The sequence below is a fragment of the Sus scrofa genome, chromosome 4 (genome assembly GCF_000003025.6).
Source record: "Sus scrofa isolate TJ Tabasco breed Duroc chromosome 4, Sscrofa11.1, whole genome shotgun sequence".
Taxonomy (NCBI): Eukaryota; Metazoa; Chordata; class Mammalia; order Artiodactyla; family Suidae; genus Sus; species Sus scrofa.
In genome coordinates, this window is record NC_010446.5 from 43,577,163 (window position 1) to 43,588,313 (window position 11,151).

The following is an 11,151-nucleotide window of genomic DNA, read 5'->3' on the forward strand; positions in this document are numbered from 1 at the left end:
TCCCTAAAGAAATGTCTCTGAGCTAGATTTGAAGTGTTTTCCGGATTTACTAGCAGAGAGAAGGAAAGAGAGGTGGGTACCTAAAATGACTTGGCTACAGAAGAGTGGGAGAGGAGTACGGGGGAGTTCCAGGCACAGCACTTTAGTAGAGTTTGTTCCATTAACACCGCTTTCTCATTAACTCTGTACCTGAATAAGTACTTATGTAAAAGGGACTCAGCAGGTATCTATAATAACTGTAGCTGTCTGAGTCAAGTACACTTTGTGTCAATTTCGCATGCTTTGGAGGACAGGCTGAGAAGTGACCTCCTTTAGGGCAGTGGTTTTCAAACTTAATAAACTTGTTAAAAATGGTGCATCCCAACCTGACACCCAGGGATTCTGGTGTCTGGGATGGAACCCAGGAATTTGCACTGTTTACAAGCTCCCTTAAAAGAGAGTCTGATGCAGGTAGTCCTAGAACTACATTTTGGGAAACACCATCCAGAAGGGCGAATGCCTGGGATAATAGCTGCCAGTCTGCTGCAGGGGATGACAAGAATTTTCTGAGCCTGCTTTAGTGATGATGATGACGTTACAGAATGCATGTTCCTGTGCCTAAAACACAATGAGTCCAAACAAACCAAATCCTCAGATTTTGGAGCAGAGGAATGTTTATTGCAAGGCCTTGCAAGGAGAAGGATGCCTCAAAAACCTGACTGCTTTGAAGGGTTTCAGCAAAGCACTTTTAAAGGCAAGGTGATGGAGGGGTGTGGTTCGTTGTTGAAAATTCCTGGTGTCAGAATCCTTTGTTCTTGCAGCTGTTCACATAGGTCAGGTCCCTGTTCCTATAAACCTTCAACAAGACAAATGTTATTCTCTGTTCTAAAACTTTTTATCTCTGTATGAATGGACTCTTAAATGTCAGAGCCTGAGAATGGACTATCCTGTATGTTTCAGGCTGTAGTCAACACTCTTTTACAAAAGGTGCACAGCCAGCATGATGAAGCATGGGCAATAAAACAGATCTAATACGGAGTCAGATTTGTTCTTCTCTGCTACAATGATATTGAACATTATATTTCAAGAGCCATGCTAAGATTTTCAGGTGCTTTTTCACATTGAATTCCCACAATATCACCCAAAGAGGTAGGCACTCTTTATATCTCCATTTTAGAAATGAGGACACTAAGGCTTAAAGAAGCTAAGACCACTTAACAACATTTAAATTTAGGTGTATTTGATTTTAGAAAATGAGCTCTTCATCATCATTCTAGTTTGACCTTGAAACATATAATTAGTGACAACGTTTCTTCTCTCCAATAGCCACATATATTCTATGCCCTCATTTGAAGGGCGCACACCAACTCTTCTGATGCTATAGGCAGTACCACCTCTGGCAAAGGATCATGTTTTAGTTTACTTGTTTGCAAATTCAAAAATAAAAAGAATACATTCTCCATGGTATGTATGACAGAAATTTAAATTCCTAGGTGAAAGATGTAAAATGAAACACAGTATGAGCCTGATGTGTGTGCATAGGCAGTGAATTCTCCTCTCACTGTTTCATTCCCAGCTCATCCTCTAGTAGATGTGCAAGTCTGTTCCCCATTCTACTTGCAACAGGAGAACTGTCCTGCTTTCTGTAAGGGCTCAGTCAATAGCCCAAAATCGAGTGTTCCCAAAGATTTAACTTGCTTTTCTCACACATGGCTTTAGTTAAAGGGATGGAGCTAGGGTTGAAAACTATTTCAGGAAATGAAATATAATTTTATGTTTTCATGATGTCTGTAAAATACTTTATAGCATTTTAAGGTATACATATATATATATGTACATATATATATATATAGATAGATAGATAGATTCCTTTGAAATTTATGCTGTACTTTCATTGGATAGAAGCTATGAAGAGAAGAAGGAATCCTGTATCTTTGTAAACATCAGTTCCAAATAAGTGTTCAATAAGTCTTTGTGTAATGTCAAATTCTGGAAAGTTAGGAGAAGGGGCATTGGATCACTCATGATAACATCTGCTCATAATTGGTTTTAGAATGTACCTCCTATACAGAGAGATTTTTGGGAAAAGAATTATATAGACTTTCTGGATTGCTTGGCTTGAATGAAATGCTATCAAATTTACTTAAAGCAAGTCATTGCTTCATATATTTACTATTTATTTATTTTATCTAGTGAAATGAATAGGTGTTTGGAGAAGTCATTGATTTCACAAGATGGGTTGGATTTGCTCTTTATATAAAACAGGAAGATGCCATTGAACTGCCAGATTCTGGCATCCCCATGCAGAGAAATACACTTTAACTACAAAACAGCATGTTCTGAGTCTGTGTTTTCTCTGGATAGTAGTAGCAGGAACACAGTGTTCATTTAAATTAAACCAGTTCCTTGGATAATAACAAAGTAATTAAAGAAATCACCAAGGAAAAAGAGCCAATTTATTTGAATCCTGTTCATAAAAACTACATCAAGAGCCCGAAGGTACAAAATAATGTGGATAAGATGGCAGATTGATGATTTTTAAAAATTCTGTGTGGGATGCATCTTGATATTAATTCAAATGAGTATCCCTCATCTGAAAATAATACAAGATGCAAATTTTTTATCCTTCTTAAGAGACATGAAATTCTATTAAAATACCCAGATAAGAAATCACCACATAGCTCGAAGTCCACTTGACCTCTAGCAATACCTTAACATCAGAACATTATGATTTATTCATATTTTCTACATTCCCATTGGGATAGAAGGGCCTTTGTCTTTAATGCTTTCAAGACTTTGAAATTCATACTGAAAAACTTATCCTAGATGATATTGACTGAACCACAAGGAGATATTTAAGGGCATCATTGGGTTTCCTATTTTTATCAATAACAAAAATCTTAAATGGAGTTGAAAATGTGTATCATATCTTCACATTAGCATTAAACACTGAAACTTATTTTAAAGGAAAAACACACTAGTAAAATACCTCTCACCTTTATGCTCCATCAGTGTAGTGGTGAGAAATTTAGGTCCCTAAACAAAATTTCGCAGTTGTCCTTTGTGCATTTTAACATAATGACTGCTCCTTTTTGTAAAGCAGTGTTCTCTTTCTGCCATGTCTGCTTCTCCCCCTAAAATAGGGGCCACTTGGACTGCATCTCTGCCAGCAAGGAAAGTAAAGAAAAGCTTGCACACTGGAGGATTTGTCAACTGCAGGACTGCAACAGCATCTTTGAAGAAAAATGTACAGAAAAGGATCAATGTTGAAGAACTTGAAATCATTTTAGAGAGGAAAAACATATATAAAATGTCCAACTTGTCTATTAACAACATGAAAAGCAAAGAACTTGTAAGCCTTTATTCCATGAACATAAAGTCATAAAAATATACACATCAATGTCTTGTTATGACTAGTTAAGTAGGAAGAAAAAAGCAGACAGAAAAAAATTATATGTGAAAATAAAGAAGAGTAAGAGAAAAGTCAAGGCATTCCTGCTATGGTGCAGTGGGTTAAGAATCTGACTGACAGCAGAGGCTCTGGTCACTGAGGGGGTTCAGATTTGATTTCCAGCCCAGAGCAGTGGGTTAAAGGATCCAGCACTGCTGCAGCTGTGATGTAGGTCACAGCTGTGGCTTGGATTCAGTCCCTGGCTGGGGAACTTCTTTATGCCACGGATGAGGCCATAAAAATAGAAAATAAATAAATAAGAAAAAAGATGAAAAGAAGGGAAGTGCATTAGAAAAGTAGAACAAAGGAAAAAAGACAATAGAACTCAAATTCAGAGAGAAAACTATAAGGAGGAGGAAAGAATCACAATCAGAAGGAAATGAGCACCCTTTTCCCATGCTCTGCAGCACTAGGTCTTGAATCTGCTTTGCTGTCCCTCTGTAAAAGTGATGGATCCTCATGAGTTTCTCAAGCCTTTCTCAACTGGCTTGCTCAGTCTAAACCAATGTCCATCCCCATGGGAGGGAATCCTTTAAATAAAATGGACAGGAGAAAGACATTTCAGAGACTTAAACTTTTTCTTATTTATGGAACTTTTTTCCTTTTCAGCTGGTCACACAGGTTGTTTTTGTTGATATTAAATTGGGAAAGTTAACAAACATTAACTTTTAGAAAATTTGCCCCAGGTGACATAAAATTCAGCTTAGAGCAGGATCTAGCATGGTTGCCTGCTCATTCTTTTAACACCTTTCATACATTTGAAGGTTTAAGTGTTATGGCTATTTTTCCTGGAAGCAGTTTTATGCTAGACAGCTCTGATAAATTTCTTAAGTTTTGTTAATTTGTAAATATTTGTAAGAAAGAGCCTCTATTTTAGAGGGCCATTCTTGTCATTTCTGGTTCAGTATCCTGGGGCTGCTTTGTTATTCTGAATCCTGGGATGGTAGCCATATCTATCATGGATATTTTTTTTCCTAGTTTGTTTGTTGCTCCTTAAAAAAAAAATAATAATGATTTGCAATGTTCTGGAAGATTTTGATGAAACATCAAGCCATGCAGACATGCTAACATTCTCTTGAAATAAGAAAATTGTAGAAGTAGGTTTGCTGGCCTTGAGAATGTCAGTTGTGAGTCATAGAACTATTTTTAAGTCTCATGGGAAAAAAATTCCAGGGCCTTCCAAAGAGGCCGCTGAGAAATGAGACAATGTTCCTAAGATATATTTTTTGATGGTATAGTCAATCAGTGAACAGTTCATCAACTTCTACTCAGTTCAGTGAACTGCGCTAGATTCCCAAGACTTTAAACATAATCCTTATTATAAACAATCTTATAATTAAGAGAAGTATTCACTGAAAGCACATTCTCATTTTTCTAACCTATTGTTTTTTTGTTTGTTCGTTAACGTTTGTTATGTTCTGAGATTTGTGTCGGCAACCTAATTTTGTCTGCATTAACTTTTGCAGTAGTTGGGCACCCCACCCTCTAACCAGCTTGAATTTGGACTTTACAAAGTCTTTCTTAGTGTGACAGCTTGCAGCAAACATTCCGTACTATACGGACAAGACAGAACCTTGATTCTGTCCCATTTTTTCTGCATGGCTATAGATGTACCATCTCCGGCACGGTGATTAAGGACAGGAGTTATTGCCAGCTTTCTTGAAGTTGCAGAGAGACAGAATGGAGGGAACCTTAGTAAGAACAAGCAACCCATATGCCATACAAATAGGTTGTGGTTTATTAACTGAAAGCAGCTCTTTTACCTCTTTCCTTTTTTCCCATTTTGTTCCTCTCTAACCTTGAAAGAACCTAATTATTGGAATGAGATGGCAGTAATTTATAGTAACTCCGGTGTTATGCTCTCCTGATTGTACACTATGCCTTACCTAAACCATTGATTCTTTTCTTAGATAAAAAGAAGAATGAAGTAGTTAAATATCTAGCTCTCTACCCCTAACAGCCCCCTTAGCAATCCTGCAGGCAGATCACCTGGGCAAGGTAACATATGAAGAGAGTCAGCAGTCTGCACACAATGGAGAAAGATGCAGAATCTAACATCCTGCCTTGATGATTCACTGAGATTCTTCGCCAGCCCTTTTTCCCTTTAAAAACTCTCATAGTTGAGCAGAATCTTAAGATTTGGTCTTGGGACATGAATGAAATTTCTGCCCAGATTGCTGGCTTTTCTGATTAAAGTATTTTTCCTTTCCACTTGCCTCTGGATTATTGGCTTTTGAGGGGTGAGCAGCTGAACCTGAGTTCAGTAACATAACCACTTCCGATAAAGAATGTTAGCACAATGGGTCATATGCCATATATTAAAGGTTAATATGTGACAGGTTAAGAGTATCATTTTTTTTTTTTTTTATGACCACATCTGTGGCATACGGAACTTTCCAGGCTAGGGGTCAAATTGGAGCTGCTGCTGAGGCCTATATCACAGCCATGGCAACACCAGATATGAGCCACATTTGTGATCTATACCATAGCTTGCAGCAGATCCGGATCCTTAACCCACTGAATGAGGTCAGGGATCAAACTTGCATCCTCACAGAGACAATGTCGGGTCCATAACCACTGATCTGGGAATTCCAAGAGTGTTATTTCTATAGCCAAACTTCTGGCCCTGCCACATGTTAACCAGTGTAATTCTGGGCAAGTCATTTAACCCAGGTGTACCTCAGTTTCTTCATCTGTAAAATGGGTATCTTATTTGGAGTCACCTGGGTTAATGCCATTTAATGGCTTGTTTATGTTCCACAGAGTAAGTACTATGAATATTAACTATCTTCCCCACTCTCCAATTCTTATTGCATTAACTGGCCTGACTGTAGTGTAGGTGATGGTCTATTGAATTACACATATGATATGAGTTAGATTGTCCTAGTTTATTGTATTAGTTTCCTATTGCTGCTGTAACAAATTATCACACACTTGGTGGGCTTAAAAGAACATGGAAGTGGTCTCCCTGGGCTAAAATTAAGGTGTTGGCAGGGCTATGTTCCTTCTAGAGGCTCTAGGGAAGAATCAATTTCTTTTCCTATTATAATTCTTTGAGGTTGCCTGCATTCCTTGACTTGTGGCCCCTTCCTCTGTCTTCAAAAACACCAATGTAACATCTTCAAATTTCTGACTCTAGCTCTCCTGCTTCACTTGTAAGGACCCTTGAGATTAATTGGGTAGATCCAGATAATGTGGGATAATCTGGGATAATCTCCCCATCTAAAACTCCTTAACTTAATCACATTTTAAAAATCCCTATTACCATGTAAGGTAACATTTACAGGTTCCAGGTTATTAGGACGTGAATGTCTTTGGGAAACTATTATTCTGCCTACCATATAAATCAGAAAATACATAGGGAAGAATGATCATGTTATCAAGGATTATCAGTTATCAAGAATGATAACTGTTACAATTATTACTTCTATAGGATGGAAAGGGACAATTAGAACAGTACTCATTTGAATTTGTATTATTTTCAACATTATGTGCATGCATTACTATCATTCATTCACTCATTCATTCAGCAAATATTTGCCTAGCAACTTGAGCTCTTGAGTTAACCAAATCAGCTTTGCTGTCAGTTATACTACAGAATCAATAAAGTACAAAGGAGCATTAGACTATCATAATGATTTGAAGATTAAGTTCCTTGTCAAAACACTTCAAGGGATAGAATATGGTCCTTCTATGCTGTATATCTCTTCTGCTAGTAAATGAACTTTAGTTAAACACAATTGAGTCAATCGTTATACTCTGGTTTTTAAAAAAAATAGATAGTATCTTGAGATGTGAAAGTAGAAGAAACTCAATCTTATTTGGTTAATGGATAAGAAAGTCTTCACTTTGGTATTTCCAAATCAACAAAGTATTAACATCTCCAGGGAAAGAACAGCAGGGTTAATTTATGTACTTGAATTCTAATACTAGAGTAGAAATTAGGGTGGTATTTGCATGGCTTAAAAAATGAGGCTAGAAAACCAGCTATCAGTACATAAGCCTCAGAAGAGGGGTTGGGTATAGTTTCTATCATGTTAATTGTACTTTAAGTACCAAATAGTTTTCTATTTCAAAGAAAAGGTAACCTGTTCTTCTACCAGGTTACCACCTCGAGATGTGTGGTGTTTTAAGCATTTAGGTGCTCTGCAATATGATTTCAATATCTGAATTAATTTGAATAGGAAGAACAGTTAAATATGAATTGTTTGCAGATTGTTTCAAAAGGCAAGACCTTATTATTGCCAGCCCACATGTCACTAGCTGCTGAGTGACACTGCGCATCACATTTCATGGAAATAAAAGGAGAGCTCCTTTGTTGTAAATTCACTCATACACTCTTGGGAAATTAGGGCACACAACAGATGTAAATCAGCCTTTAATCCAAATCCCAGTGTGGACAATGCAATAGAGAGAAATGGCTAAAGTCAGAGGAAAAAGAGAACCATAACCAAAATGTGCCAAAGAAAGAAGAGAATGTTCTGGTTTTGTTTGTTTGTTTGTTTGTTTTTATCAGACTGGACCATTTATATGTACTCTCAGACACGAGTTTATCTCTATGTTGTTGAGTGCTCTCTTCCTTTCTTACTTACTAGAGTTGGAGTGGAAGGTGACCCTAGTTATAAAACTCACCAGCAGGACCTTCCTGGTCTGAAACAGTAGGGCTTCATCTCACAGAGGGCACTGTTTCCAAGCTCTTCCTCTGGGAGCCTCCAAGAGGCACAGGATTCCTGCAGGGTGAGACACTTGGCTGGTTGTGGAAAAATTACCCTTTGATTCCCTTAATAGCCTCTCCGGGTATTGCGTGTCCACAGGTAGACGAAGGACCCTTTGGGGACTGGGTCTTGAAGCTTGCACCCTTTTCCTGTGCATCTTGGGAATCCTCTATTCCCCTTCTTATGCCGCCTCTGCACAAGCTTGTTTCTGCATGAGCCACTCACAGGCCAGGTGAGGTGGAGATAGTGATGCTTTACTGCTTCTGTTCAGCTGCTTGCAAGATAGTGAGTCTCCCATGCAAGTGACTACAGATTTCCAATGCCATTTTATTAGCCTAATCACAGTATAATTCTACTTGGATACAAAATGAGCAGCAGAATCGTATTTTACTTCTAGCTTCTAATTGGCAACAGTCACATGATTTTATTAAACTCTTCCAATCAAGTCTTCACAGCATCATACATTCTGCTTATCACTAGGCCCACCTGCAGCCAGCTCTCTTCCTCCCCTCTTATCAGCAAAGCCAATTACTTTCTCCTGTGCTTGCTTTGTGGTTTTGCTTATGGACTCCACCACACCTCTACAACTAAGTCCATGGGGTGTTAGGTAAATTGTATTCCCAATTCTCCCTCCCCTACATGTTACTACCTTGAGGTGGTGTGTGAACTCTGATCTGTCTTCCTTTCTGCAAAGAAGTGTTCACAGCATTCCTTTTATTTCAATGTTTTCTTGCTTTTTGGGGTCTAGGTATTGTTCCCCCCTCCTCCTTCACTGCTGCTTCCTCTTACTCTTTTTTCCCTTCTCCTTTGTCAAATCTCCCAAGCTTTTTCTAACCCTCAATTAAGACTGGCTTTTTAAAAAATTCAATATTCCTTATAAATTCCTGTCCCAATCAATTCCACTTTTTCATGAATTGATAAGTGTCTATGGAGTTGGTATTAAGTAATGAGAAAAGGCAGGCACTTTGGCATCAGAGGAATTGGATCCATCATTTGCTAGGTGGATACATTTAGTGTTCCCCTTAGTCAGCTGTGGTTATCAGTTTCTTCATCTCACAAATGGGATGATTATGGCTCCGAGAGAGGATGGTGACCATTGCCTGAGTGATAGGGTGGGGCCAGGGAGAACTGTGAGCATTTACTGTGTTAACATTCTTCCCCTTCAAGATTTAGCAAGTATTTTTTTTTAAGTGATCAGGTAGGCATTGCACTAAGAAACTACGGAGGAATGCAAAGATGGGTAAAATGGAGAGTGGCCTAAAGGAGTTTGTAATTCTGCAAAAAAGACCAGAAGAAGCCAAGTCAAAGCCAGATCTAAGTAAAAACAGAAACTTATGAGCCAGGCACTTAATTGACTTAAACCTCAAATACGTTGTAACAGAAAAGAATAGCATTTTTCAGTAATAAAAATCCTAAAACTAATTTATTCACCCCAATTTCCCCTCTCCTTTTTACCTGGGATATACCCCTCCAGAAATCATACAATTAGCAGCAATAACATCAACAGTAACAATTAATATCTGTGGAGCACTCTGAGGCAATAAAGTGGCATAGGAAATCAAAATGGTATCTATGTAATATTCATATTAAATTTAATAACTATTTAAATATTTATAAATTATCTAGCATTTTATATTCACAAAATGCTTCACAACCACTTTTTATTAATTATTAGATACTACTTATCCCTTGGCACTCAAGTTTCCAGATGTAGCAATGCTGATTTTTTTAAAATTTTTATTAATGTTAAAGAAACATTTGGCTTTATCAAACATTTTTCTAAGTTCTCACATCTAAAGTATTGGGTCACATGGAAAAAAGAAATCACAACAGAGACATCTTTGCAGCATCTAATTCCATCTTTTTAGAACTCGTAAAAGTGAAATGACTCATCCAAGATCACAGAGTTAGTCCTATTAATGGCTGGGCCTGTAGTCCCAGATTAGTCTAATCCATGGGGTTTTATTCCTGAATCTAAAGAAAAGTCAGGAAACTGGTGCTGGGCCAGCCGGATTAATTAGAACTGTGCCTTTCGAACAAAACATGACCATCATGCTTGCATTTGACCAGGGTTTGTATAAATCAGTCCTGTGTAACTGCAGTAGTGCCTAGAAATAGTCCAGGTTCACCTGAAGCCATTCATACTAAATATACTTCCCAATAAGGGTGGCAGTGCTTTGAAACCAGTCTCATTTATGATTTTTTCCCACCAAAGTTTATGTCCTCAAATGCCCTCAACTCCTGCTCTGGTAGAATATGTGTTACATTGTCTTCCTGCATTAGACTCTCAACTCACCTAAATAACAAAGACTGTGTCTTCCTACACTTTGTTTCCTTCCACTTGGGCAGCACCTGGCATAGTGAAGATACTCAGGTATTTTCTCACTACTCCATAGGTAGATGGCAAATCCCAGGAGGACAGAGGTCTTTGGCTTTATAGTAGTGCCTAGTACAGTAAGTCTCAATGAATATTTATTTCTCCAATAAAAACAAAGATGTACAGACACTTACTTGTCATGATATAGACATAAGTATCAGTTTTATAAGATCATCTGATCATAAGTAACCATCCCAGCACACAGAGGTCAGGCTGGAAGATATCAGAAGCAGGTTCCAATGTGCCTTTTCACATCTTTTGTTTTTTGGTCTTTTAAGGGCCATACCCACAGCATATGGAGGTTCGCAGGCTAGGGGTTCAATCAGAGCTGTAGCTGCTGGCCTATGTAATGGCCACAGCATTGTCAGATCCAAGCCAAGACAAATATATATATAATATTCTTTTACTGCAGTAAAATAGCAACAACATAAAACCCACCAATTTATTCATTTTAAAGTGTACATTAAGTACATTCACAAATGTTGTGCAAGCATCACCACTATCTAGTCCCAGAACAGCACAATGTTTTTGTAGTTTATAACACAGCTGTTTTGTTATATTCAGGGGTGGGGAATCAAGTATAATCAAAATACAATCTGGGGCTTAAGAAATAATCAAGTCACAAAACT

General features: G+C 37.9%; 1 long non-coding RNA gene across 1 annotated transcript; it reads right to left on the reverse strand.

The window, feature by feature from the left end:
• Positions 643 to 8,447, reverse strand: LOC110260455. Its single transcript, XR_002343766.1, has 3 exons — positions 8,063 to 8,447; positions 2,976 to 3,212; positions 643 to 835 (listed from the first exon to the last, which is right to left on the reverse strand). It is a non-coding gene; the product is annotated as an uncharacterized LOC110260455 (long non-coding RNA).